The sequence below is a fragment of the Macaca fascicularis genome, chromosome 6 (assembly GCF_037993035.2).
Source record: "Macaca fascicularis isolate 582-1 chromosome 6, T2T-MFA8v1.1".
NCBI classification, from domain to species: domain Eukaryota; kingdom Metazoa; phylum Chordata; class Mammalia; order Primates; family Cercopithecidae; genus Macaca; species Macaca fascicularis.
The window spans coordinates 131,780,964-131,807,245 of NC_088380.1; the positions used below are offsets into that span (position 1 = coordinate 131,780,964).

Below are 26,282 nucleotides of genomic sequence, written 5' to 3' on the forward strand. Positions count from 1 at the left end.
GGTAACTTTGTACCCATTAACTAACCTCCTTCTGTCCCCCACTTACCACTATCCTTCCCTACTTCTAGTAACCACCTTTCTGTCTACTTCTATAGGATCAACTTTTTCAGCTCCTATATATGAGTGATAACATGTTTTTTGTCTTTCTGTGCCTAGCTCATTTCACCTAACATCATGTCCCCCAGGCTTATCCATGTTGCCACAAATAACAGGATTTCATTATTGTTGTGGCTGAGTAATATTCTATTGTGCATATATAACACATTTTCTTTATCCATTCTTCCATTGATGGGCACTTACGTTGATTCTATCTCTTAATTATTGTGAATAGTGCTGCAATAAACATGGGCATACAGATATATCTCTTCAACATACTGATTTCTTCACATATATACTTAGTAGTGGGATTACTAAATCATATGATATTTCTTTTTTTAGATTTTTGAGGAAATGCCATACTGTTTTCCATAATGTCTGTACTAATTTACATGCTTACCTATAGTATATAAGAGTTCTCTTTTCTCTGCATCTTCACCAGCACTTGCTATTTTTTGTCTTTTTGGTCATAATCATTTTAATTGGGGTGAGATAATGTCTCATTGTGGTTTTGATTTGCATTTCTCTGATGATTAATGATCTTGAGCATTTTGTTATAAATCAGTTAGCCATTTGTATATCGTCTTTTCAGAAAAACCTCTTAGGATCATTTTCCCCATTTTAATCAGATTATTATTATTATTGCTGGTGAGGTTTACTTGTTTGCGTTCTTTATATGTTTTGGATATTAATTTCTTGTCAGATGGATAGTTTGAAAATATTTTCTTCCATTCTGCAGATTGTCTCCTCACTCCATTGATTGTTTCCTTTGCTGTACAGAAGCTGTTTAGTTTTGTGTAATCTCATTTGTCTATTTTTGCTCTTGTTGCCTGTGCTTCAGAAGTCTTATCCAAAAAAATCTTTGTCTAGACCAATTTCTTGAAGTGTTTTCCCTGTGTTTTCTTCCAGTAATTTTATTGTTTTTGGTCTTTAAGTCTTTAATCTATTTTGAGCTGATTTTCATATGTGGTGAGAGATAGGGGTCTCATTTGCTTCTTCTGCTTATAGATATCTGGCTTTCCCAGCACCATTTGTTAAGGAGGCTGTCCTTTCCTTAGTGTATGTTTACATGTACCCCATTTATATGTGGAAATAAATCCACAAACATTGGCACCTTTGTGGATTTCTCTGTTCTCTGTTCTGTTCCATTGGTCTATGTGTCTGCTTTTATGCCAGTGCCATGCTGTTTTGGTTACTATAGCTTTGAAGATATTTTGAAGTCAGGTGGTGTGATGCCTCCAACTTTGTTCTTTTTACTCAAGATTGCTTTGGCTATTTGAGCATTTGTGTGTGTTATTAAGTACAAATTTTAGGACTGTTTTTTCTATTTCTATGAAGAGTGTCATGGTACATTGTTAAGGATTGCACTGAATCTGTAGATTGCTTTGGATAGTAAGAAATTCATTCTGACTGTGGGCATCACATAAAATAGACACAAAATACAATTTGGACATTATATTCTATCATTGTAAATATTCAAATACAAATTTAATTCATTAACATTTTTAAACATTTGCCACTGCTACTATCAAATATAGACATTTTCTCTGTGCTTTAAACACATAATTTTGTAATGAGCAGCTGTGAGTTATCTGAAATTTGCCTCTGGGAAAAGTGTAACCACTGAACACAAAAATATTTAGTAGTAGTTGCAACTAAATCATTCTTCTTCCAAAGAAGTGATTCTTCTATTTACATGAAAGCCAAGATTAAAAAAAAGAAAAGCTTTAAAAATATCCAATGCATAGTTCTTCACAGTGCCTTTTATTGCAGTAGCATATTTGTTTCTTATATTCACCAGATAATGTGTTTGGAATTTTTCTACTATGTTACCATTAAATTGTTGTATCAAGTTGTCTACAAAAAAAGAGATTGAGCCAGATTTTTCAGGTGTTTCATCAGTGAATATCCTGCAGAGAAGTCACATTTGTGTGAAGTGTCCTACCAAAGCTTTAAAAGGATCAGCCTCACTTCTATAATTTAGCACTTGAAAGCAAACTTTGTGAGCTCTTCTGATAGTTGGTGCATTTCTTGAGGTTGGAAACTCATCTTATGTATAATTTATCTCCAACATACAGCATAATGCCTGCTACTAGTCCTCAAATATTTGCTGCCTTATAAATCAGAAGAGAACAAATAAAAAAACAAGAGTAAAGCAGTGTTAGGGTTTTTTTTTTTTTTTTTTTTTTACATTGGAACTAGTTCTCTGCAGTTACTTAAAGGCAGAAAACAGACCTAGAACTGTGGGTTATCTGGATGAAAGTTACACTCCATTCAAATACCTTTGTTGCATGGCTGCTGCAGTCCAGGCACATAGCTGGCCACCCACACAAGTACATCATTTCTGAATCATATGTACTTGGGCCTTGCTTTGTGCTGTGAAGGCCTATTTGTGGTCTTGATGAAGAAGCAAATAAAAATTTATTTGATCCTGTTTCTCAAGGGTAATTATGAACCAACTTGAAATACCTCTGAAGTTCAGAAAAGTTCACCCAAGCTTTACTTTGTTTGCTGTACTTCCCGTTTCTTTCTAACCTTCCTGAGTTCACAAAAGGTTTGTTCCAAGTAAACTCAATGATGTAACAAAAAGTCTTTAATCTAATTTCAAGCTGGATAAGTTAGTGAGTATGGTGCAGTTTGGGAGGATAGGTTTTGGTGTGATTTACAGTGTGAAATCTATCTCAAACATCATAAAAGTGAATTTGTCCCATGATTGATTCAGAATTAAATTACAGTTGCATATTTTAACTTTTGGGCTTCTAGTAAAAGAATTAATTTCTCTTTCCCATTTTCACAAATGGCATGGAAGTTTTTATTTCTCTGTGGCTTCCTGAATAGTACAATTGGAATAGATATTCATTTGCTTGGCTTTCTCTACTTATTTTTGACATTTTGAGCTTTACCTATTGGTTATTTCATTGACTTGAGAAGCAATCTCAAGCAGTATCAGTGTGTTTTTATGTGTCTTTGTGCATGTACCTGTATGTGTGTGCGCACACGTGTGTAAACTGATGGACATTCTGAGCAGGTAGGGTCTATACTGTTTGGTATTCTGCTTCACTATTGTGTTTTGAAACTCCAATTCAAGACAATAGGGAAAACCTCACCAATATGAAAGCATGGATCATCACTATCTGTACCAGTTTGAGTTATCTGATGTACCAGTTTGAGTTATCTGACGTTTTAATAAGGCAGCATCTATTTGGCTGAGGAATCACAGCTATTTAGAATTGTGGGACATTTTTACTAGACCCATATTGACGTAATGAGGTTTATCTGTGTGTTTCCCCAAAGAATAAAATTGAGTGAAAAAGCATTGTTTACATCCAGCATAGCTCGTCTCTTACCACCTCCATCACCCCCAATTCCAATTCCAAGTCCAATTTCTAGTTCCATCTCCTATAATGAGGTCCAAGAAGATCTATAAACTGAGCCCAACTTAACCATTTCTTCATTACTGTGTGAACAGTGTTTTTACACTCTAATGTCTAATTTGGAATCCCAATGAGATTCATAAATTTGAGTCTAAGTAAAATGATAGGATTTCAAACAAGTATTTATTTTTTGAGCCACATCATCACAGGCTTATACACAAAAAGTGTTTATGTGTATAAGTGTGTATACAGGTAATCATAGGTAGATTATACAAGGACCTTATTTAAGATCTTAGAGAAGTTTCTGCTTGCGTTTACATAAGTAGGGCTACCCTATGAATGCTCATCTTCTCAAGAAGAAGACTTGATCCACTCATGAGATCCTCTCAGGTGCTGCCAAGGATATCAACACAGGCTTTGCCAAGCTACCAATGCAAATTTGGATTTTAGAAAACGAGGTTATGGGGCAAAATAATGTCTTTCTTTGCTAAGAATGCATTAATATAATTTCTTGGTTTGAAGTAATCTGTGGTAAATTTCTTTTTGTAGTAGCAAGCACTTCTTAAAAATGGGTTCCTTTTTTTTTTTTTTTTTTTTTTTTTTTTTTTTGAGTCCCAAGGCCAGAAGCCAAGGCAAGGGATCTTTCTTGAATGTCAACCACAGGCATTTTGCACTTGCTCTCTCTTCAAGTCCCCCAAACAGTTCTGGAGGGCAAGAAGCCTTCTCACTGATGAAGTTGCTGAAGATCTGGAGATAAGGCACCTATCTGAATACACCCAGGTATTAAATGAAGGTGTGGAATATGAACCCGAATCTAAATTTTTTTTTTTTTTCCCCACTGCACTGTCCGAAGGTCTCTGCTGGGATTTGGGTGATGTGATCTCAGTATGAAGAGGTAGTATGTGAAAAAGAGATTATTTGAAGATGATGGTTGGCCACAATTTGTAAGGTGGTGAGAAAAGATGCTTTTCTGACTTAAAAATGAATCCATGCTGATGCTAAGCAGAATCTTTGATAGGAAATTTTGTGCCTTCTATTCCGAGGGTTGGTTTTGTAATCAATCTATAAAGAAGTAAATAAGTAGGCATAGATGATGTGTTGTAAACCATAAATCAAACTGCAAATGACCATGTGATTTTCTTTTTGCTTCTTCTTCCTATCAGAGTCCTTTTGGTTTTGAAGGGTGTGCTCTTCACTGCAATGTAGTTATTCTCCTCTTCTTTGTTCTTGTGTAATCTCTATCTCACTCTCTCTGTCTTTCTCACATTTTTGGACTTCACTTTTAAAAGACATGCTTGGATGTGCTAGGAGAGCAAAGCAGCAGAAGCATCAGGCTGATTGAGGATGATGAGAAAGGACAGAATCAGGTCAGTAAGCTCAGGATCAGAAACATGATAGGCATAATTGTTAAACACTTGATAGGTTTTTATAATTATTATAGTAGGGTATGGAAAATTCATATAAAAGTAGAATGAAATTTTTCTAATGGATCTTTAAATAACCTATAGTTGTTCTGATCAGAAAGTAATATATATTTATTTGGAAAAATATTTGCAAGAAGAAAACAAAAATCACATAATCCTACCACTCTGAGATGATACTGTTAACATTGTTGTACATTTTGGAATTTCACACCATCATTGAGAGGTTAAAATAAAAAAGACTAAGAACTCACATATTCCTCCCATATGCTCTGTCCTTTGAATGCTTGTTCTTTCCTTTGTTTACCTTTATCTGTTCTTGATGTGAGTAAAAACACTCTTTATAGGGAGGCATGAAAGCAGGTAAGATGCTCTCCTCATTTGACTCCAAACTCATTGAGTACAATCCCAGTGCCTCACATGGCCTGTTCATGTAGAAAACCAAGGTGATAATAAATGCTGCACCCTATAATTTGTAACAGATAACACTACTGAAGTTGGCAGTTTGGGCAGTGTATTAGTCCATTATCACACTGCTGATAAAGACATACTCAAGATATAAAGAAGTTTATTGGACTTATAATTCCACATGGCTAAGTAGGGCTCACAATCATGGCAGAAGGAAAGGAGGAGCAAGTTGCATCTTACATGGATGGCGTCAGGCAAAGAAAAAGCTTGTGCAGAGAAACTCCCATTTTTAAAGCTATCAGATCTCATGAGACCCATTCACTATCATGAGAACAGCATGGGAAAGACCCACCCCCATGAATCAATCATCTCCCACCAGGTCCCTCCCACAACACATGGGAATTATGGGAGCTACAAGATCAGATTTGTGTGGGGACACAGAGCCAAACCAAATCATTTCTCCCCTGGTCCCTCCCCTGGTCCTTTTGAAATATGTCCTCATATTTCAAAACCAATCATGCCTTTCCAAGAGTCCCCCAAAGTCTTAACTCATTTCAGCATTAACTCAAAAGTCCATAGTCCAAAGTCTTATTTGAGACAAGGCAAGTCCCTTCTGCCTATGAGCCTGTAAAATTAAAAGCAAATTAGTTACTTCCTAGATACAACGTGGGTACAGGCATTGGATCAATACAGCTATTCCAAATGGGAGAAATTTGCCAAAACAAAGGGGCTACAAGCCCCATGCAAGTCTGAAATACATCAAGGCAGTCACATTTTAAAGCTCCAAAATGATCTCCTTTGACTCCATGTCTCATATCCAGGTCATGCTGATGCAAGAGGTGGGTTCTCATGGTCTTGGGCAGCTCTGTCCCTGTGGCTTTGCAGGGTACGGCCTCCTCCCGGCTGCTTTCATGGGCTGGCATTGAGTGTGTATGCCTTTTCCAGGCACATGGTATAAACTGTCAGTGTCTAACATTGTGGGGTCTGGAGGACAGTGGCCCTCCTCTCACAGCTCCACTAGGCAGTGCCCCAGTAGGGACTCTGTGTGAGGGCTACAACCCCACCTTTCCCTTCTGCACTGCCCTAGCAGAAGTTTTCCATGAGAGCCCCGGTCCTGCAGCAAACTTCTGCCTGGACATCCAGGCATTTTCATAACATCTTCTGAATTCTAGACGGAGGTTCCTAAACCTCAGTGCTTGACTTCTGTGTACTCGCAGGTTCAACACAATGAGGAAGTTGCCAAGGCTTGAGGCTTGCCCCCTCTGAAGTCATAGCCTGAGCCCTACATTGGCCCCTTTCAGCAATGGCTGGAGCGACTGGGACACAGGGCACCAAGTCCCTAGGCTGCACACAGCACAGGGACCCTGGACCTGGCCCATGAAACCACTGTTTTCCTCCTATGCCTCTGGGACTGTGATGGGAGGGGCTGCCGTGAAGACCTCTGACATACCCTGTGACATTTTCCCCATTGTCTTGGAGATTAACATTAGGCTCCTTGTTACTTATGCAAATTTCTGTAGACAGCTTGAGTTTCTCCTCAGAAAATAGGACTTTCTTTCCTATCACATTGTCAGGCTGCAAATCTTCCAAACTTTTATGTTCTGCTTATCTTATAAAACTGAATATCTTTAACAGAACCCAAGTCACATCTTGAATGCTTTACTGCTTAGAAATTTCTTCTGCCAGATAGCCTAAATAATCCCTCTTAAGTTCAAGTTCCATAAATCTCTAGGGCAGGAGCAAAATGCTGCCAATCCCTTTGCTAAAACATAACAAGAGTCACCTTTGCTCCAGTTCCCAACAAGCTCCTCATCTCCATCCGAGACTACCTCAGCCTGGACCATATTGTCCATGTCGCTCTCAGGCTTTTGGTCACAGCCATTCATGAAGTCTCTAGGAAGTTCCAAACTTTCACATTTTCCTGTCTTCTTCTGAGCTCTGCAAACTGCTCCAACTTCTGCCTGTTACCCAATTCCAAAGTCACTGCCACATTTTTAAGTATCTTTTCAGCATCACCCCACTCTTGGTACCAATTTACTGTATTAGTCTGTTTTCTCACTGCTGTTAAATACCTACTTGAGACTGCACAATTTACAGAAGAAAGAGGTTAGTGGGATTTACAGTTCCACATGGCTGGGAGGCCTCAATCATGATGGAAGGCCAGGAGGACCAAGTCACGTCTTACATGGATGGGAGCAGGCAAAGAGAGAGCTTATGCTCTCTCCCAGCTTTAAAACCATCCGATCTCATGAGACCCATTCACCATCACCAGAACAGCATGGAAAAGACCCACCCCCATGATTCGGTCATCTCCCACCAGGTCCCTCCCACAACACATGGAAATTATGGGAACTGCAAGATAAGATTTGGGTGCAGACACAGAGACAAACCATATTGGGCAGTTTGTAATTTACCCTGGTTCATTTCTGAGGTTAGACACTGGCAAAACAGAAGATATTTATTGGACCGACCCCAGTATTGGCTCTGGGTACCAAGCCACGGTTCTTCAGTTCACCTTCTTTTCTTATACTCTGTGGAGACTGGAAAGCTCATGCTAGGCTGAAAAGTTAAATTTGTAATTAATGACATTTAACCTCTTACTCAAATGGAATTCATAGTAACTGAAAAGCACAGGGAATGTTAGAAAAGGAGAAAAACTCAATGGACATTCAAACACATTTACTGTGCAAATATATTTGATTTTTAACTCACATTATTCTCAATGCTACAAAAAAGTCATATTGCTGATTATTTCATTTTTGATCATTTTTTCCTAACTATAATATAAAACAACCTCCCATGTCAACAAATAGGCCTGCCTTCCATTAACTTACCCAAGATGCTGTTTAATTCATAAAGGAAATATAAACCTACTCTGGTGCAGGACCACATCCATTCCCCCAATTCCAGTGGCTTTCTTGAAAGTTGGTTCTTTACTTATTGGGTTTTTAATTTAATGTCATATTTCAGTATAAGCAATTCAATCACAGTAACAAATGTCAAAATATTAGAGTGGTTTATTGAGAAATCATGTTCCCACCCTTGACATGGTCTAGCTTTTCATGACTACTTATTCCTTATAGGTAATCACACTTTAATTAGATTATTATATTATGCACTTTTGTTTGTTAACAAACAGATATAAATACAGCCTCTCGCTACATAATATATGTATATAGAGAGACTGTATATGTGTATATAAATTTGTATATGGACTGTATTATATTTATTATGGATAAACAACTATACATACAGTATATAGTGAATATTGAAGATTTAGGTTAGGCAATTTTTTACAAGGCTGTCAATATTAAGTTCATTAACTGAAAGTAGCATACTAAATACATATATACTTTTATATAAATTTGCTTTTTCTAGAGATCTTTCTATAACAATACAAAGCTTATTCATTCTATTTTAGGTCTGCATTAAGAGGATATACCATAGTTTAGTCAGTGCCTAACTGGTAGATATTTGGGATTTTTCTATTCTTTTGTATGACAAGCTGTACTACAAAGAATAAGTTAGTACATAGGCCATTTTGTTTGTGCAAAGCTATATATGTAGAATAAATTTCCAAAAGTGAGATTACTGAGTTAAGGATAAACGTATTAGGTTCGTGCAAAGTAATTCCACCAGTTTAATATTTGTAATAAGGTAGACACTGACAGATTGCTGTCTGTGGTAGACAGAATAACATCACCTCAAAGATGCCCAGAACCTAATCCTTGGAACCTGTGAATATATTACCTTCCATGGCAAAGGATGCTTTAAACATGTGATTAAACTTCAGGATCTTGAAATGAGGAAGTCGTCTTGGATTATCTGGGCCCAATCTAATTACATGAGTGCTTTAAAGTGTAAGAAGCCAGAAGAGTTGTTGAGAGATATGTTTTGAGAAGCATTCGATCTGCCTTTGCTATCTTTGAAGATGGAAGAAGTAGGTTATGAGCCAAAGAATTCAGACAGCCTTGGGAGACTAGGAATGGCTCTCAGCTGATAGCCACAGCACACAGAATTCTGCCAACAACCTGGATGAGTGAGAAAACAAGGGCATTGTCCTGTAACTTTGAAGAAATGAATTCTCCCCTGGAGTCTCCAGTGAAGAAAGCAGCCCTGCCCAGCAAGACCTGTGTTGGACTTTTGATACTGCAAGATTATAAGTTGGTCTTGTTTCAAGCCTCTGAAGTTGTGGTCATTTATTACAGCGGCAACAGAAAACAAGCACATCCTTTCTAGGGACCATTCTGTACTCTCATCAAATCAGCAATTGATGAGATTGTTCTCCCACATCTTCACAAACAGAATGTGTTGCCAGTCTTTGAGATTTTTGCCAATCTGATGATTGGTGAGAAAGAGTATCTCAGTGCAACTTTAATTTGCACTATTCTTTTTATGAATGAGATTGAACATCTTAACATTTATATTTATTTGTATTAATGGAATGTTTGTTCATGTTTGTTGCCCATATTTCTATTGGATTTTTGATATTTTTAAAATCAAGTTCTAAGAGTTTATTCATAAGATGAAGACTTTATATATGATAGCAATTGCAACTATTTTTCCCAAATCATTTACTTTCTATATGAATTTAAGGGTGGGTATTGACCTATTCTTCATTATTTTCTCTAGTTTGTATAAATTTTTATCAGATTGTTGTAGGTCTCTGGATAATACAAACTAAAATATCACCAAGAGAACACTTTTTGAGGGAAGAAATAAAAAAGAGGAAAAAAAAAAAGAACTGTTAAATAAACTCTTGTTTTCTTTACCTTCTCACCTTTAGTCTGGATCATTCTTCTCATGGCTCCTTTCTAAAATCCTGGCCTTAAGTACAAGAGTAGCTTCCAGTTCTAGAGAGAGGCAAAAAATATAACAACAACAAACAACAAAAAACAAAACAAAAAAAACCCTGTACCTTATAATAGCATCGCTGCAGCAAGTAGAGCATTTTGTAGCACATTCTTCAATTAAAACTTTCATTCTGAGACTTAAAGCTGTCTGAGAACCAAAGCACTAACACTTGGCATTTCATGTCAGCAGAGGCATGGGTGTGATTATTCACAGTGAAATGCTGACAGGCCCTTCTTTTCAATGACACCAGCTAGCTCAGGTTATAATTACCCTTGTTACATCATCCCTTTCCCTGCTATACACGCAGCAAGTGAGCTCTTGCTTGGGAGACAGATTTGTGTTTATAGCCAAAGAGTTGTTCCTTTCTAATTTAAAGCAGGTTTGCTGAGAGCTGGGAGGGGGTAAGGAAGAAAAACAGTTATAATGAGAGTATCACGAGGAGAAACAATAAACACTTAAATGATGAGGAAGTGATCATCATCCAGTCTGAAACAGAAGATCAGGGTTTCAGCCAGGCATTTCCAACAAGGATAGCAGGACTAGGTTCATTAACTGCCCTCACTGCTTTCAGAGTATCTCAAATGTGGCAATTTACATTAAAATGGATTTAGTGACACCATCTTCTCATTACTGTCAGTTTACATTTGGGTTTATAAACTATAATTGTAAATAAAATATGCTTTTCATTACAATGTCTATTTAGTAGAATATGGTAGGAAATTAGAGGCGTAATCATGACTTAAATTATTAATTCAGTGATATTTTTCAGGTGCCATATGCAGATACTCCACTGTGCATAATGAATATGCATGTAGTAGTTGAATTAGGTCTAGATCTCAATGCTCTGCCTCCCCTCTGTCCCCTCATCTTATTTTGCTTTTGCTTCTTCTTTACATTGATACATGGTAAAAGGAGGTTTCTCAAGTAGTCAGCTGCTATTATCTATGCCATTATTTTCATTTCATTTCCCCTATTCAGTTTCAAGGGGGCCGCCAATATATAACATCCCTTTTCCCTGTTCATATTCTGAATATGCTGACAAATAAGGATTAACAGATTGATAAATCAAAATATCAGCTTTATCATGGACATAGTTTAAGTTGGGGGATGTAACTTGGTCTGTGGGCCAAATAGAGCAGCATTTGGGAGATGCCTGGTCTGTCATAATTATACAGACAGGGCAGACTACACCCTCTAATGGCAAGATATTAGATCCTGATTCTTGTAACTTGTGGATGTGATTAAATAAAGCTTCTTGGCTGGGCGCAGTGGCCCACGCCTGCAATCCCAGCACTTTGGGAGGCCGAGGCAGGCGGATCATGAGGTCAGGAGATCGCGACCGTCCTGGCAAACGCGATGAAACCCTGGCTCTATTAAAACTACAAAATAAATAAATAAATAAATAAATAAATAAATAAAATAAAATAAAATAAAATAGCCAGGCGTGGTGGCAGGCGCCTGTAGTCCCAGCTGCTTGGGAGGCTGAGGCAGGAGAGTGGCGTGAACCCAGGAGGTGGAGCTTGCAGGGAGCCCAGATCGCGCCACTGCACTCCAGCCTGGGAAATGGAGCGAGACTCTGTCTCAAAAAAGAAACAAACGAACAAACAAACAAAAAACAAAAAAAAAACAAAGCTGCTTCTTGAAGTGAGGAGATTTTCCTGGTTTATCAAGGTGGACCTTAAATACTTGCAGAAATGTCCTTATGAGAGAGGCAGGTGGAGATTAGACAGATAAGAAGGTGAAGGCAATACGAATGCAGAGGCAGAGATTGAAATGATGCAGCCCCACAAACCAAGGGAAGCAGGCAGCCACCAGAAGCTGGAAGAAGCAAGGAACGAACTTCTCTCTTTTCCTGAGGGAGGGCAGCCGGTGGACACCTTGATCTCCACCCAGTGAAACTGAATGCAGACTTTGGACCTCTGGAACAGTGAGAGAATGAATTCCTGTTATTTTAAGCACTAAATGTGATGCAATTTGTTAAAACAGCCTTAGGAAACTAACACGCTCCCCAGCCATCCTCCCTGGTAGATAGCCTCAGGAGGTGCTAAGGGTGCAGGCTCTCAAGAGGCAGAAGGGCTGAGAGAGCTGCGCATGCCCAGATTTGGCTTTCAGACACCCTTCGGGCAAATCACTCCACTTTTTGTGGGATAGAGCGATTAAAGAGCAGGGAGAGCCAAGGATATGTTCAGAGTAAATTCCTCTTCATAGAGACTTCTTTTTAAAAAATTATTATTCATGAGCATCCCTAAATTCTAGCTGTTTCAATGTTGAAATAATGTTTAATATTTAAATATTATGGTCATTGTTAATGCTGGACAAAGGCTGAAGTTGACATTAACTTTTACATCAGAGAGCTTTGAAGGCCAAGATCGAGATTTTATGTTTTTTTTTTTTTTGTTCAATAACAAAGGTTATCCATAAAGTTGAAATTTACTTGTCTCTCTGCCTCACAACCACCTTCTATGTTGCATGTTGACAGCAAAGAAGGCAGGGGCAGGGGTTGTTATCTTTTATCCTGTTTAAAGAAAGAAGTGAGTTAACTGTTGTAAACATTATCAAAATCCTTGCTCGTCTTCATCCAATAAAATGGTACTATCTACTTGTAAATGTCCAAGTGTGTTATGTTTTAAAATATTTTCCCTCAATATTGAATTATCGTGAGGAGAAATTACTATATTTATAGATTTGAAATCTCTTCTTATAAAATATTATACCCTTGTCAAAAAACTGACAAACTAGGGAAAGATATATCAAAAATCCAAGAACACATATAGCAAAACAGTAATATCACTTACAGGCCTTGCTTGAAAGGAGCATGAGTCACACAGCCTAACCAGGTGTTCACTATTACAGCCTACTCTTATATGTGGCCTTCCTACTATTATGTGCCAAATATTATTTACTGTGACAGGTCTAAATAAACTACTGTTTATTCAACAAGTATTTATTGAGTACCCACTATGTGCAAAACACTATGTAATGAACAAACAGGAACTGTTACCATGCTGAACTTGACTTTGCAGAGTTTGGTTTAACCAAATGGGAGCAACACTTTGCCCAACATGGGCACGTTTAAGCAGTGAACAATGGTACTCCAGGAGCTTAGACATGATGCAGTAATCACACAAGCAATGGAGAATGGTCATTTTTCTTTTTGCAAAGGCAAACTAAGTGTCGGACAAAATAATTGAGTAGGCCATTCCCTATTACTGAAGGGAGAATAAAAAGAAGCAATAATGTCCTACTGAATCCTTCATATTAACTCTTTAGCTTTCTATGCAGGTTCTCTCGGCCTAAAATAAACTGGCATGGACAGTCAGAGAAGTTAGACACCAGACTTTAGGAAAATAGAAATATCCTTTCTATTTCCTTTTAGTTTATATTTCATAGAATTCCTTTGGAAAATCTAAGTTTTTCTTTCTTTTTTGTTTTGTTTTCCAGCAGACAGGTGCTTGATCTGTTGTCTATGTTATACATATTTGTTTACTAATTAGTCCATATTGACATTTCTTACCTTCACAAAAATATTTTAAGTTTCTTTTTGGGGTTTGATAATTATCTTATTCCTATATATCCTTTAAGTTTAGGATAGTGCTATTGGGTATTCATTTAATAAAGTTGTCATGGTTATGAGCATTAAGAAAAAATGAAAATGGCTAAAAGAGAGAGACTGTATATAATAAAGCGAGCATGGTCAGTAGAATTTTAGGGGGAAAATAATTTGTGTTGTTTAATTATTGTATTCGTTTTCTAAACCCACATTTCTTCTAAGACCCTCTCCTTTCACTGTTCACTGTAATATCATTAGTAAATTTGAAATGTGAACATCTTTACAAAGAAATGAGTTGGGATAATTGTTCCTGATTTTTGAGTGCTACTGAGAAGGAGATAATTTTCTTTAATCAACAGATTATATCATGTGATTCTAAAAGTTAAAAACTCAACTAGCAAAAAGATTCTTAATGTATTACTTCCTTGAACCATGATCATTACTCTTATACAGACTTTTAATAGCATATTACTATTTGAATAATTTAATTATCTTTCCTTTCAAATGTATATTTTTGACCCCTTTTCAACTGGATACTATCAGTTTACTCTTTCAAAGTTTGTTTACTTGTAATAAGGAGGAAACTTCCCTTCTGTGGATCACTAAGACATTCTTGGAAGTAAGATTGATCAGGAGAGGTATACGCAGATATAAAGAGAAAGGCTGTTATTTTTATGTGTTAAGACTCTGGCTGGTAAGCTCTTTCTTTCTTTCTTCTCAGAATTCAGTTCTTATTAATTTTGAGTGTGTGGTATTTGTTGCTACAACTCTACCCAAAAGTTGGTTAACGTTTTCTACATAAGAAAAAGGTAGTTAGAAAACAAAAGTCTTCTGTAACTAAAAATAATTCTTAAAAAGGGTATTTTGCAAGTTACATAAAAATTATACCATATTATTGAAGAAAATTATAGAAAACCAAAATAAATGAATTGCTATACCATGTTCATGGAGGAGAATATTCAATTTTGAAAAGATGTTAATTCTCCACAAATATATTTACAACTTCCTATTCCTATTTACAAGTTTTCTTTCGTGGAACAGAAAAAATAGATTTTTTCTGAGACTTTATGAAAGGGTAAAGACCCCTAAATAGTTAGAAAACTCTGAAGAAGACTGTCATGGGGAAACTTTGCTTATCGTATATCAAAACTTATTATAAAGCAATGGTAATTAAGATATTGTGACATTTATTCAGGGATAGACAACTAAACCAGTGGAACAGAGAGCCCAGTAATAACTAAGTTCATAGAAGAATTTACCGCATAGCGGCTGTAGTGTTGCTAATCAATGGGACATAGAGGGACTTTTAAGCAAACGGTATTCAAACAATTGACTATCCATCTGAAAGAGGGCTAATAATAGTACCCCCAAGTCATGCAGTTGTCATAAGAATTATTTTAGTTTGTGACTTATGTATGTAGGGAAGAATCTTTATATTTATTTTAATAACAAATATTTCTTATGCTATGAAGCCTCTGCTCGTATTTCTTGCCTTTCTTTTTTGGTACTTTAAGTTCTAGGCTACATGAGCACAAAGTGCAGGTTTGCTACATATGTATACATGTGCCATGTTGGTGTGCTGCACCCATTAACTCATCATTTACATTAGGTATATCTCCTAATGCTGTCCCTCCCCACTCCCCCAACTCCATGACAGGTATGTGATGTTCCCCTTCCTGTGTCAAAGTGTTCTCATTGTTCAATTCCTACCTATGAGTGAGGACATGGGTTATTTAGTTTTCTGTCCTTGAGATAGTTTGCTGAGAATGATGGTTTCCAGCTTCATCCATGTCCCTACAAAGAACATGAACTCATCCTTTTTTATGACTGCATAGTATTCCATGGTGTATATGTGCCACATTTTCTTAATCTAAGTCTATCATTGATGGCCATTTGGGTTGGCTCCAAGTCTTTGCTATTGTGAATAGTGCCGCAATAAACATACGTGTGCATGTGTCTTTATAGCAGCATGATTTATAATCCTTTGGGCATATACCCAGTAATGGGATGGCTGGGTCAAACGGTATTTCTAGTTCTAGATCCTTGAGGAATCACCACACTGTCTTCTACAATAGTTGAACTAGTTTACAGTCCCAACAACTGTGTAAAAGTGTTCCTATTTCACCACATCCTCTCCAGCACCTGTTGTTTCCTGATTTTTTAATGATTGCCATTCTAACTGGTATGAGATGGTATCTTATTGTGATTTTGATTTGCATTTCTCTGATGAGCAGTGATGATGAGCATTTTTTCATGTGTCTATTGGCTGCATAAATGTCTTCTTTTGAGAAGTGTCTGTTCATATCCTTCACCCACTTTTTGATGGGGTTGTTTTTTTCTTGTAAATTTGTTAGAGTTCTTTGTAGGTTCTGGATATTAGCCCTTTGTCAGATGAATAGATTGCAAAAATGTTCTCCCATTCTGTAGGTTACCTGTTCACTCTGATGGTAGTTTCTTTTGCTGTGCAGAAGTTCTTTAGTTTAATTAGGTCCCATTTGTCAATTTTGGTTTTGGTTGCCATTGCTTTTGGTGTTTTAGACATGAAGTCCTTGCCCATGCCTATGTCCTGAATGGTATTGCCTAGGTTTTCTTCTAGGGTTTTTATGGTTTTAGGTCTAACATGTAAGTCTTTAATCCATCTTGAATTAATTTTTGTATAAGGTGTAAGGAAGGGATCCAGCTTCAGCTATCTACCGATGGCTAGCCAGTTTTCTCAGCACCGTTTATTAAATAGGGAATCCTTTCCCTATTTCTTGTTTTTGTCAGGTTTGTCAAAGATCAGATGGTTGTAGATGTGTGGTATTATTTCTGAGGGCTCTGTTCTGTTCCATTGGTCTATATCTCTGTTTTGGTACCAGTACCATGCTGTTTTGGTTACTGTAGCCTTGTAGTATAGTTTGAAGTCAGGCAGCGTGATGCCTCCAGCTTTGTTCTTTTGGCTTAGGATTATCTTGGCAATGCAGGCTCTTTTTTGGTTCCATATGAACGTTAAAGTAGTTTTTTCCAATTCTTTGAAGGAAGTCATTGGTAGCTTGATGGGAATGGCATTGAATCTGTAAAATTGGGCAGTATGGACATTTTCACGATATTGGTTCTTCCTATCCATGAGCATGGCATGTTCTTCCATTTGTTTGTGTCCTCTTTTATTTTGTTCAGCAGTGGTTTGTAGTTCTCCTTGAAGAGGTCCTTCACATCCCTTGTAAGTTGGATTCCTAGGTATTTTATTCTCTTTGAAGCAATTGTGAATGGGAATTCACTCATGATTTGGCTCCCTGTTTGTCTGTTATTGGTGGATAAGAATGCTTGTTATTTTTGCACATTGATTTTGTATCCTGAGACTTTGCTGAAGTTGCTTATCAGCTTAAGGAGATTTTGGGCTGAGATGATGGGGTTTTCTAAATATACAATCATGTCATCTGCAAACAGGGACAATTTGACTTGTCTTTTCCTAATTGAATACCCTTGATTTCTTTCTCCTGCCTGATTGCCTTGCTTGCCATTTTTTAATTGGTTTATTTCGCTTTTTCTTAACGTATTGTGTGAACTCTTTGGAAATTAAGAAAATTAACTCCTTATGATAACCATTCCAAGTACTTCTTTTGTATTTGTCACTCAACTTCAGTAATTGTTTTATTATACAATGTTTTAAATTTTTATCAAGTCAGACACTTTATCAATTCTGGGTTTTGTGTGCTGTTTGAAACAAAGTATTACCTATTTTATGATTATAAATAAATTTCTGTCTTTCTTCTTGACTGTGTGGTTCTATTGTTTCTCTTTGTATTCTTGGTCCATCTGAAATTCATTTAGTATGAGGAAGAAATGTACTTTCATTTTCTTTATAAAATTTTGTGATAGTTTTCGTATTTTTTTTCAGGTTAATTATCAATGTAGTATCATTTTGCTGAATATACTGCATACTCCAAAATTATTTGGAGTTTTGATTGGTTTCATGTTAAAATCATGGAAAAATCCAAAAAGATGAAAAAATTTTAATGTATTCTTGGAGAGACTCAATTGTCTTGATAACTAAAGACTATACCTCCAAAAATGAATACCTTATTTTGCTAGTGGGAAATGATGTTTAGGTTTTCTGAGTTTAGAATAAGGCATTTTGACACCCCAGCTAGTTTTTAAGGGTTTAACAAAGAGTGGCAGTATGAATTTTCAACTAATTTCCCTGACCTGAGTGCTGTTTTTAGTTTGTGGACAAAAGAGCAGGAGGAAACGAGTCAGGAAGGGAGGAAATGGGTGTGAATCATATATTTGTATATTTGAGTTGGTCTTGAATTCCTTTCTACCTCTATTTTTTATATGATTAAAAAAGTGTCAGAGCAACTTTGCAGAATCTTAATCTTATAATTTGCATGCTTGATTGTTGTGCATTTATTAATTCACCTTTGTTCTTCATTTTGCTAACCTTCAAATACCCTGAATTTTTTTTTTTCTTCTGGAAACAAAAGAATTGTTATTGTCATATGTTAGTTTTTTGGACCATTTTGCAAATAATTCTATTTTTGTTCTTCCTGGTTCCAGGGACTTGAAAGTATTTTAGTTCTTTCAAAATCTATAATTTTGTTTGTTAGAGTTCAAAATTAAATTTTCCCTTCTTGGTAGAAATGTAGTATCACTGAGGTTATACAACTCAAAGGTAAGTGGCAGAGAGAGGCCATACGGGGTTTTGTTCCTTTCTCTACTTTATGAACATGTAGAAAGGGTAAATCACAATTCCTGTTTCCACTTTTTCATCTCCCACTAATTCTGAGGAATTCTGAGTAATGTTTGCACATTTTCTGAAAGCAGGGATTTTTGTTTGTCTTATTCTCTGCTACATCCCTGTGCCTAACACAAAGAAGGCCATCTAAAAATATTGCTGTAGGAATGAATTGTGACTACACCTTTTTGAAATCCTGCTCTTAGGCTTTACTGAAAAAGCTCTTGGCTTTCTTTCTTTTTATTTTGCTGAGAGTCTTCTGTCACCTGTCTCTTAGATGTCAAGTTTTCCCAAGGTTACGTTCTAAGCCTCTCCCTCTCCTTCCTCTATGTACTATCTCCACATAATTGCATCCATGTCCCTGGTTTTAATGCTATATATCATGAATGACTTCTAAATATCTCCAGTCCTGATCTGGATGAGTATTTCTTCAGATGAGATTGACCAGCCACCATGATCTGAATCATGATCTGTATTTGTATTGAAATGCAGATTTCTTCCTTCACCCTACTGAGTAAAGATACTGAGTAAGAACTACGGCCGGGCGGGCTGACTCATGCCTGTAATCCCAGCACTTTGGGAGGCCGAGGCAGGCGAATCACCTGAGGCCAGGAGTTTGAGAGCAGTTTGGCCAAAATGGTGAAACCCTGTCTCTACTGAAAATACAAAAAGTAGTCAGGCATGGTGGTGGGTGCCTGTAGTCCCAGCTACTCAGGAGGCTGAGGCTGGAGAATCACTTGAACCCAGGAGGCAGAGGTTGCAGTAAGTGGAGATGGCATATTGCACCCCACCCTGGGCTAGAAGAGTGAAACTCTTCCTCAAAAAACAAACAAAAAGCATTAAATCTGAGCATCAGCATTTCAACAATGCTTACAAATGCTTTCTTTTTCTGAATGAGTTTTAGACACAGAATTGGCTAGAAGACTCAAGAAGATAGTGTCCATAATAGCCAAATGACTGGTACTGTAGGTATATTGAGGAAGAAGTGATGGTTGTAGGGGAAATGTCACAGAGGATTTGAGACAATCTGGGCATCAAAAGATGAGTAGGAACCGTAAACCATTTTCCAAATTCATTCACTTTTCTTCATCTCCAGCAATAACCTCCTAGTTTAAGCCCATTATCACCTCACAGGTTAAGTATGAAAGTTCTAGTAATGATAATTAGGATTATCTTTATCATCATCAAGAGAACCAGAAGGAAAATGAAAAGAAGGAAGAAGACAAATTACACTGATGCCTAGCATTCATTAAATACTGAAAATATGTAAGACTCCTCTATGTGCCTCCTAATTATCCCATAAGGAAGAGGCTGTTGCCTCCCATGTCTTTCTTCTACTATTGCTCCTTGCAATCTGATTTCCATGAAGTAACCAGTTTTGAAAATATAAGTCAGGCAATACTTCTCAGGGCTCTCTACTACACGTAGACGAGTCCTTCACAGCTCACTGGGGCACTTAGAATAATATCCAACCTTTTCGCTGTGGTTTACACTTCCCTCTCTGATCTCTTTCTCTTTTCTCCATCTTGCCCATACAACTGGCCTTTTGTTCTTCAAGAACACCATGTTTGTGGCTGCCTTGGGGCCTCAGCCCTTGGATTCTCTTTCTTCATGTCACCTGCTGGTTTTCCTTTTCCCATTAAGGTTCAACTTAAATTGCTGCCTCCTCAGCACAGCTTTTCTTCACTTCTCAATCTAAAGTAATCCTCCGGGCATCTGTCTCCCACTCTCAGAGCCACTGCTGTCCATTGAGCTCCATAGAGATAGCACTCAGGCAAGTAAGAGGCACTGTGCCTCTCTGAAGCAAAATAACCAAACACAGGAGAAAGAGATCCTAAAAAGCCAAGAGGCAAAATGTCATCATACATATTCTTTGTACAAACTTGTCAGGAGCAGCACAAGAGGAGAACTCAGATGGTTTAATCAGCTTCTCAGAATTTTCTAAGTGCTGAGATGAATGGAAGACCATGTCTGCCAAAGAGAAAGGAAAAATGTGAAGACATGGCCATGACATATGAGGCCTATTACAAAAGAGAAATGAAAACCTATATCCCTCCTAAAGGGGAAACAAAAAAGTTCAAGAATCGCTCAAAAATCAAAGGAGAACATCCTGGCCTATCCACTGGTGATGTAGCAACAAAACTGGGAGAGATGTACAATAGCACTGCTGCAGATGACAAGCAGCCTTATGGAAAGAAGGCTGCAAAGCTGTTGGGAAAATATGAAAAGCATACTACTGCCTACCTGATGCAGTAAAAAAGGGAGTTGTCAAGGCTGAAAAAAAAGCAAGAGAAAGAAGGAAGATGAGGAGCACGAAGATGATGATGATGAAAAAGTCAGTTCTAGCACAAAGTGTTTTTTTCTGTTCTAAAAAGCACTTACCCTGCCCCATACACAATGCATTCCTTTGAGTTAAAACAAAAATGGAAACATAAGGCTGTGGATGATTTGTTTTTAAACTATAGTGTCTTTTTTATGTAGTTAACATACTACCACATGTGTCTTTAAATAGCCCATGCTGGTGGCATTTTCCAAAGCCACTAACCTTGCCTGGTACAGTACGGAGGTTGTAAATTGGCATGGAAATATAAAGGAGGTTGTTTTTGGTACACAGCACAAATTAGTTACATATAAGGATAGTGGTTTTTTCATCTTTAGTTGTCTCTGATGCAGCTTATATGAAATCATGGTTGTTCTGTTAACTGAATATCACTCTGTAATTGAAAAAAAAAGTTGCAACTGTTTTTGCTGACAGTCTGAATGCTACTAAGTAAATATAGTTTTTTATTAGTAAACAAGGAAAATAATTCTCTAGCTTATATCTATCACATTGCCCTTCTTTTTCTTTCTTAGCATTTAATACTCTCCAAAATATGTCTTTTTTATTCATTTATTTACTTATTTTTATTGGTCTTCTTTGAGCCATAGGGATGGTGTCTCCTTGCACACTGCTCACTGTAGAGTACCAGTTACTGCCGTGTGGAGTACTTATCCATAGGAGAAACTCACAGGATGGTTTTGTTGAATGCATGGATGAAGAGTGGGCCAATGTTTGGACACATGGGGAGGATGTATGATAATCTGGGCTATTGACTCATGTGAAGCACAGAGAACTGCCACTTTGGGGTACAAATAAAGACTAGATATTATTCCTTTCCTCAATGGCTTACTATCCTCAGGAAATGAGCGCGATATAGAAAACAGATTTTCTTCCTTCTTTACAAGAAAGCCACTTGGAAGGTTTCTAAAAACCAAAGTAGGTGGCCTATATTTAAACTGGCAAAGGGCTGTTAGGTCTACTAAAATCTACCCATCTAAGCCTTACTCATTTCCATATTCAAGAAATTGTAGGCATTTCTAAATTAAAAGTGATAATTCAACTTACTTACTTCATGCCACAGATGCACAAATAAGCAACTCTTACTGTGAATCACGTATTTGCATATTAGTACACACAGTACGATGTGTTAGTATTTAACTAGTGTTGTTGATATGTGTAGAGAGTATTTTTAACAGAAATTGTTTTAGTGGAAAAATTATTTATAGCCCAAATGTCCAGATGCAAACAATGGAGACAAACTAAGTCAGCGGTAGTTTAAGCATGATTTGGCAAAGAAAAAAAAAAAGTGTACTTCTCTTTGTGTAATCTCTGTGGATGGCTATAAAATCACATATAAAAGACAGGCATTATCAAGTGTGGTATGGATCAGTCAATGGAGTGGAAATTTTGCATGACTGCAAAGGTGCTTAAAAATCACTGGTCTATATCTACCAAGAAGTGCCCAATTGTGATTTCACCATGGGAGGAGACACTAAAGCATATTTGTAGATTAGGAACATATGGGTCTCATTTGAGGGCTAGTGAGACTAAAGAGTTAATTGTGTATACATGTCAGTCATCATCAGTCAGTTAATCAGGCAACTAATACCTTTAGGGGTCATGAATCTAACAGGACTGAAGTTGACGGGTGAGCTGACAGTCCAAGGCCTGCTACCTAGACAGCGGGTTGTGTGAACTAAGCCATTACTTGCTGGAGCAGATGGCGCAGAGGAAGCTTAGCTCCTGGGTATTCCTGACTTGATAGCTACAGCAGCCCTCTGGAAAGCAGCAAAGGCAACCTCTCCTGCACTCGTTATTTCTGTTAGCAACTGCCAGTCCATTTCACACAGGATCAGAGTGTAAATGGGATCACATATGCTGTATCTGAACAGGATCTCAGGCCACACCTAAATCAAACCCACATTTAACCAATGCAGATACTGACCTCTAAGTTAGTGGCGTGGTTGTGTTTAGAACCCACATTTCTGACTCATACTCCAAACTTTTGTTTACTCTACAGCATGTCATTTTAAAGTTAAGCATTTGACAACAGGAATTTTATATATCTGTTCCCTAATTGATGAGATTGAGAAATCTAATTTTGTCAACTAAAATGAATACAGCAATCAGGATCTTAGCATGTAACTTAATGGAGTGGATGTTGAGAAAATTTTACCATGGAAATACAGATACCATGTATAAGACATTAAAACAGTATCCAGGAGATTCTTTTTAAAGTGGATAGTAGAGTCCCATGAGCTGGCTCCAGCCTGTAATCCCAGCACTTTGAAGGCTGAGCCAGGTGGATTGCTTAAGTCCAGGAGTAGGAGACTGGCCTGTGCAACATGACAAAATCCTTCCTCTACAAAAAATATAAAAAATTAGCAGGATGTGGTGGTGCACACCTGTAGTCCCAGCTACTTAGTAGGCTGAGGTGGGAGAATATTTTGAGCCCAAGAAGCAGGGGTTGAAGTGAGCCGAGATCCCGTCCCTACACTCCAGCCTGGGCAACAGAATGAGACCTCGTCCTAAAAATAACAACAACACAAAAAACAAACAAAAAATAAAATATATAGTGGAGATGTAGCTTAAAATTTTTAAAATGTCATTTTTAAAAAGTATAAAAAATAAATCTTTACACCATTGGTTTTCAGTTAGTGGTCTAGTTGAGAAGCACCTAGAAAGTTTTAAAAAGCACACATGCTTCATCCCCATCACAGACAACTAAATTAGAAGCTCTAGGCTTGGATACTGCATATGTATGTCTTGAAACAACATCTCCATATGATTTTAATATATAAATTATGTCAACAATGTGGAAAATTCTACTCTTCTATAAACACTGGATAGAAAAGTAAGAATTACAACATCTATAGTTTAGACAAGTGTCAAAACCCCTGTGTCCTACCAGATGTTCCACTACTCCAAACATCATATTACTTCAATGGATTGTGCTGTGTTCAAATGCTGATACATAAAACAGTTATATTTCAATTATGTTTCGATTGGAAATGTTGAGACCAAAGAAAACCAAAAAATCCGTGGAAAACTCTAAAACTTTATTTTAGCTAGGAATTCCCAGTACTTCCTCACCCATGATATTCTTTGCCAAACTTGTTTCCAAGGAGCCATGCTGGCTGGTGTGAGTCCTATATCCTTGAGTTCCCTTTGACACAGGGTGAATAGTCATGTCATGATAATGCAGCAGAAGAGAGAAAGAAAAGGAACAAAAGGTCCAGAAAATTCACAAAGTGAATAATTAATCTTTAAAGATACCAGAGTTGCCTAATGTGAGGGAAAAAATTCACCCTCAGAAAATTGAAATGGCTGCTTGAAAAGGTGGTGAATGGTACCTGCCCATATCATCCATAACGTCAATAGTTCAAAGTTTCTTTTATACTGAACTTAAGAATAGCATACACTTAAGAAAAGTTATTATTTCAGAATAAAGCAGATCATAAAGAAGTCTCTGATTTTTTTTTTTAATGGAGGCTTATACATCTCTAAACAGAGAAACTGCTTTTATTTTATGTTAAAGTAAGAGTAAGCCAAGTAACTACCAACTTAAAGTCTGAGCTAGGAGTTGTGGGTTAGAAGGGTCACCAAATTTCACTACAAATGTAAAAAGTCTCCAACACCATCTTTTCTCAGTTTGGCCTTCTACCTTTGAGTTTTATCTATAGGGATAAAGTTCTCTTCCTTGTGCAACAGAACAAAAAGAGGAAACACACCTACGAAACCATGACATAATTGTTTTTGTATCACAGTTTGGGTTTCTGGCAGCTATCAATGCCTTTTGTTCTGGCGTACCATTGGCACTTTCGGAGCAATCCAACCCAGCCATGACAGTTGTTCTCGGATGGAATGTCTTCTTATTGGAGAGAATGCAGTGGGAGTCCAGTGTTTTGTGTTTGGTTTTCCTTCTAACAGCCTTGCCTTTCAATGACATCACTCACAGCCCTGAGATATGACTGCACTTCCCCAGCTGCCTGATAGTGAAGCAAAGATTACCTTCTATCTTGAGGCAGTGTTGTCATCAAAGAGCTCTATTTCACAGGTGTGACATTGCAATGAATAAAATTTTCTCCAAGTGTGCGGAAAGGCCAGAGCAACCTTTATAACAAGGAAACCAATGAGGCCGCAGGATTCAAATAGCCTCGCTAACAGATAACCAGTTTGGCTGCCTCTGGTATCATTCCACTCTTCAGCAAAGAGTGACTGCTTTGTGTTCAACTTTATCTTTGTCTTGTTCTTTGGGACTCAAAACAAAACAAAGGAAAAGGCCCATAGATGCTGAATGAATGGACAGAATATTGATGTCCACTAGCCATTTATAAATAGTGTCTGTCTTCATAATGACTTGGATTTCACAGAGACTGAGAAAGGTAGTTTGATAGAATCTTTAAGAGAATTATTGTGAGAGTTTTAAAAATTAAAAAGAAACAGGCTGGGAAACACTCATAAACCCTCATGAAAATGTTCTTCTGTGTGTCGTTGCATTTTTAGTAGTTTGGCAAAATGTTAATTACTGAGTAGAGTAAATGATTAGAATCAAGTTTTTCATTTGCTGAGAAGATATTTTGTCCCTTAAGGAACAACAATGATTTCATAATGGAAAATAGAGTTCTGTATGAAATTGCTTAACTAGAAGCGAGGTGTCTAAGTGGCTCAAACGAAATAAGCTGAGAAGTGTTGCAGTGGGCAGAAAATATTCACTTCTGCTTCCTTGGTCCATGTCAGCAAATGTTTATTTCACAGAGAAAGAACAACACGATTCCTCAGCACTCTCAAAATCCCTTTGCAAACCGAAAAGAAAAGAAAAACATCCCAAAGCTCTTTTTTTCCATATCACCATAAATGAACAAGCTCCTACATAAAATAAACATACAAGAAGGCAGGAAGTGTTCTTGAATATGATAGTTTTACAAAGGAAAAGTGGGAAAAGTGACATTTGAAAGTAGGTCTCTGTGAAATGCTCTTCTGGGATAGGTAAGGAGGAAGAAAAGAGTCTCCCATCTCACAAGGCAAGTCATCGGCAATTGGTGCTATGAGTCCCAGGTGGCTCTCTCTTCTTCCATCCCTCATTTTACTGACTCTCTTGTCCATGCCATATTCTTAGCCTGGGGTCCCGCAACATTCCACGTTAAATTCCTACCTGGAATTGTTCCTGTCTCTGTGCCAGAAAGGAGGGAGCAGAGATACTACATCAGGGATTCCAGGCAGAAATTTGTCCCCCTTCAACTTCTTAATTTTGGCATTTGTCTCTCTTCAGCTTCTTAATTTTGTACATTTTTCAGTATGTAGCTGATTTCCAATGTGCCTAGTTTCTTCATTCCTTTTGCCCCACCTTATCTTGGCTGATTGAAGCATAGCATAATGAAGAACATGGGTTTTAGAGCTCTGAACCCTTCTCTGTGGCTTTCTAGATGTGGGATCTTCATAAAAGTACTTAATACTTGAATCCTCAGTTTAAACAACTGTGAAATAGAAATGATGCTAACAATGGATTGTTTTTATGATAAATGGGATAATTTAGGGAATGTCC

General features: G+C 37.4%; 2 long non-coding RNA genes and 1 pseudogene across 2 annotated transcripts in view; 2 read left to right on the forward strand and 1 right to left on the reverse strand.

Annotated features, from left to right (window-relative positions):
* The window catches only part of LOC135971142 (uncharacterized), a 323,711-nt gene that overhangs the window by 205,934 nt on the left and 91,495 nt on the right, over positions 1 to 26,282 (forward strand). The gene's annotated exons all lie outside the window — the stretch shown is intronic.
* Positions 3,635 to 10,372, reverse strand: LOC141407146 (uncharacterized). The gene is made up of 2 exons (XR_012414585.1): positions 10,218 to 10,372; positions 3,635 to 4,804 (listed from the first exon to the last, which is right to left on the reverse strand). It is a non-coding gene; the product is annotated as an uncharacterized lncRNA (long non-coding RNA).
* Positions 15,354 to 24,708, forward strand: LOC141407134 (high mobility group protein B1 pseudogene; annotated as a pseudogene).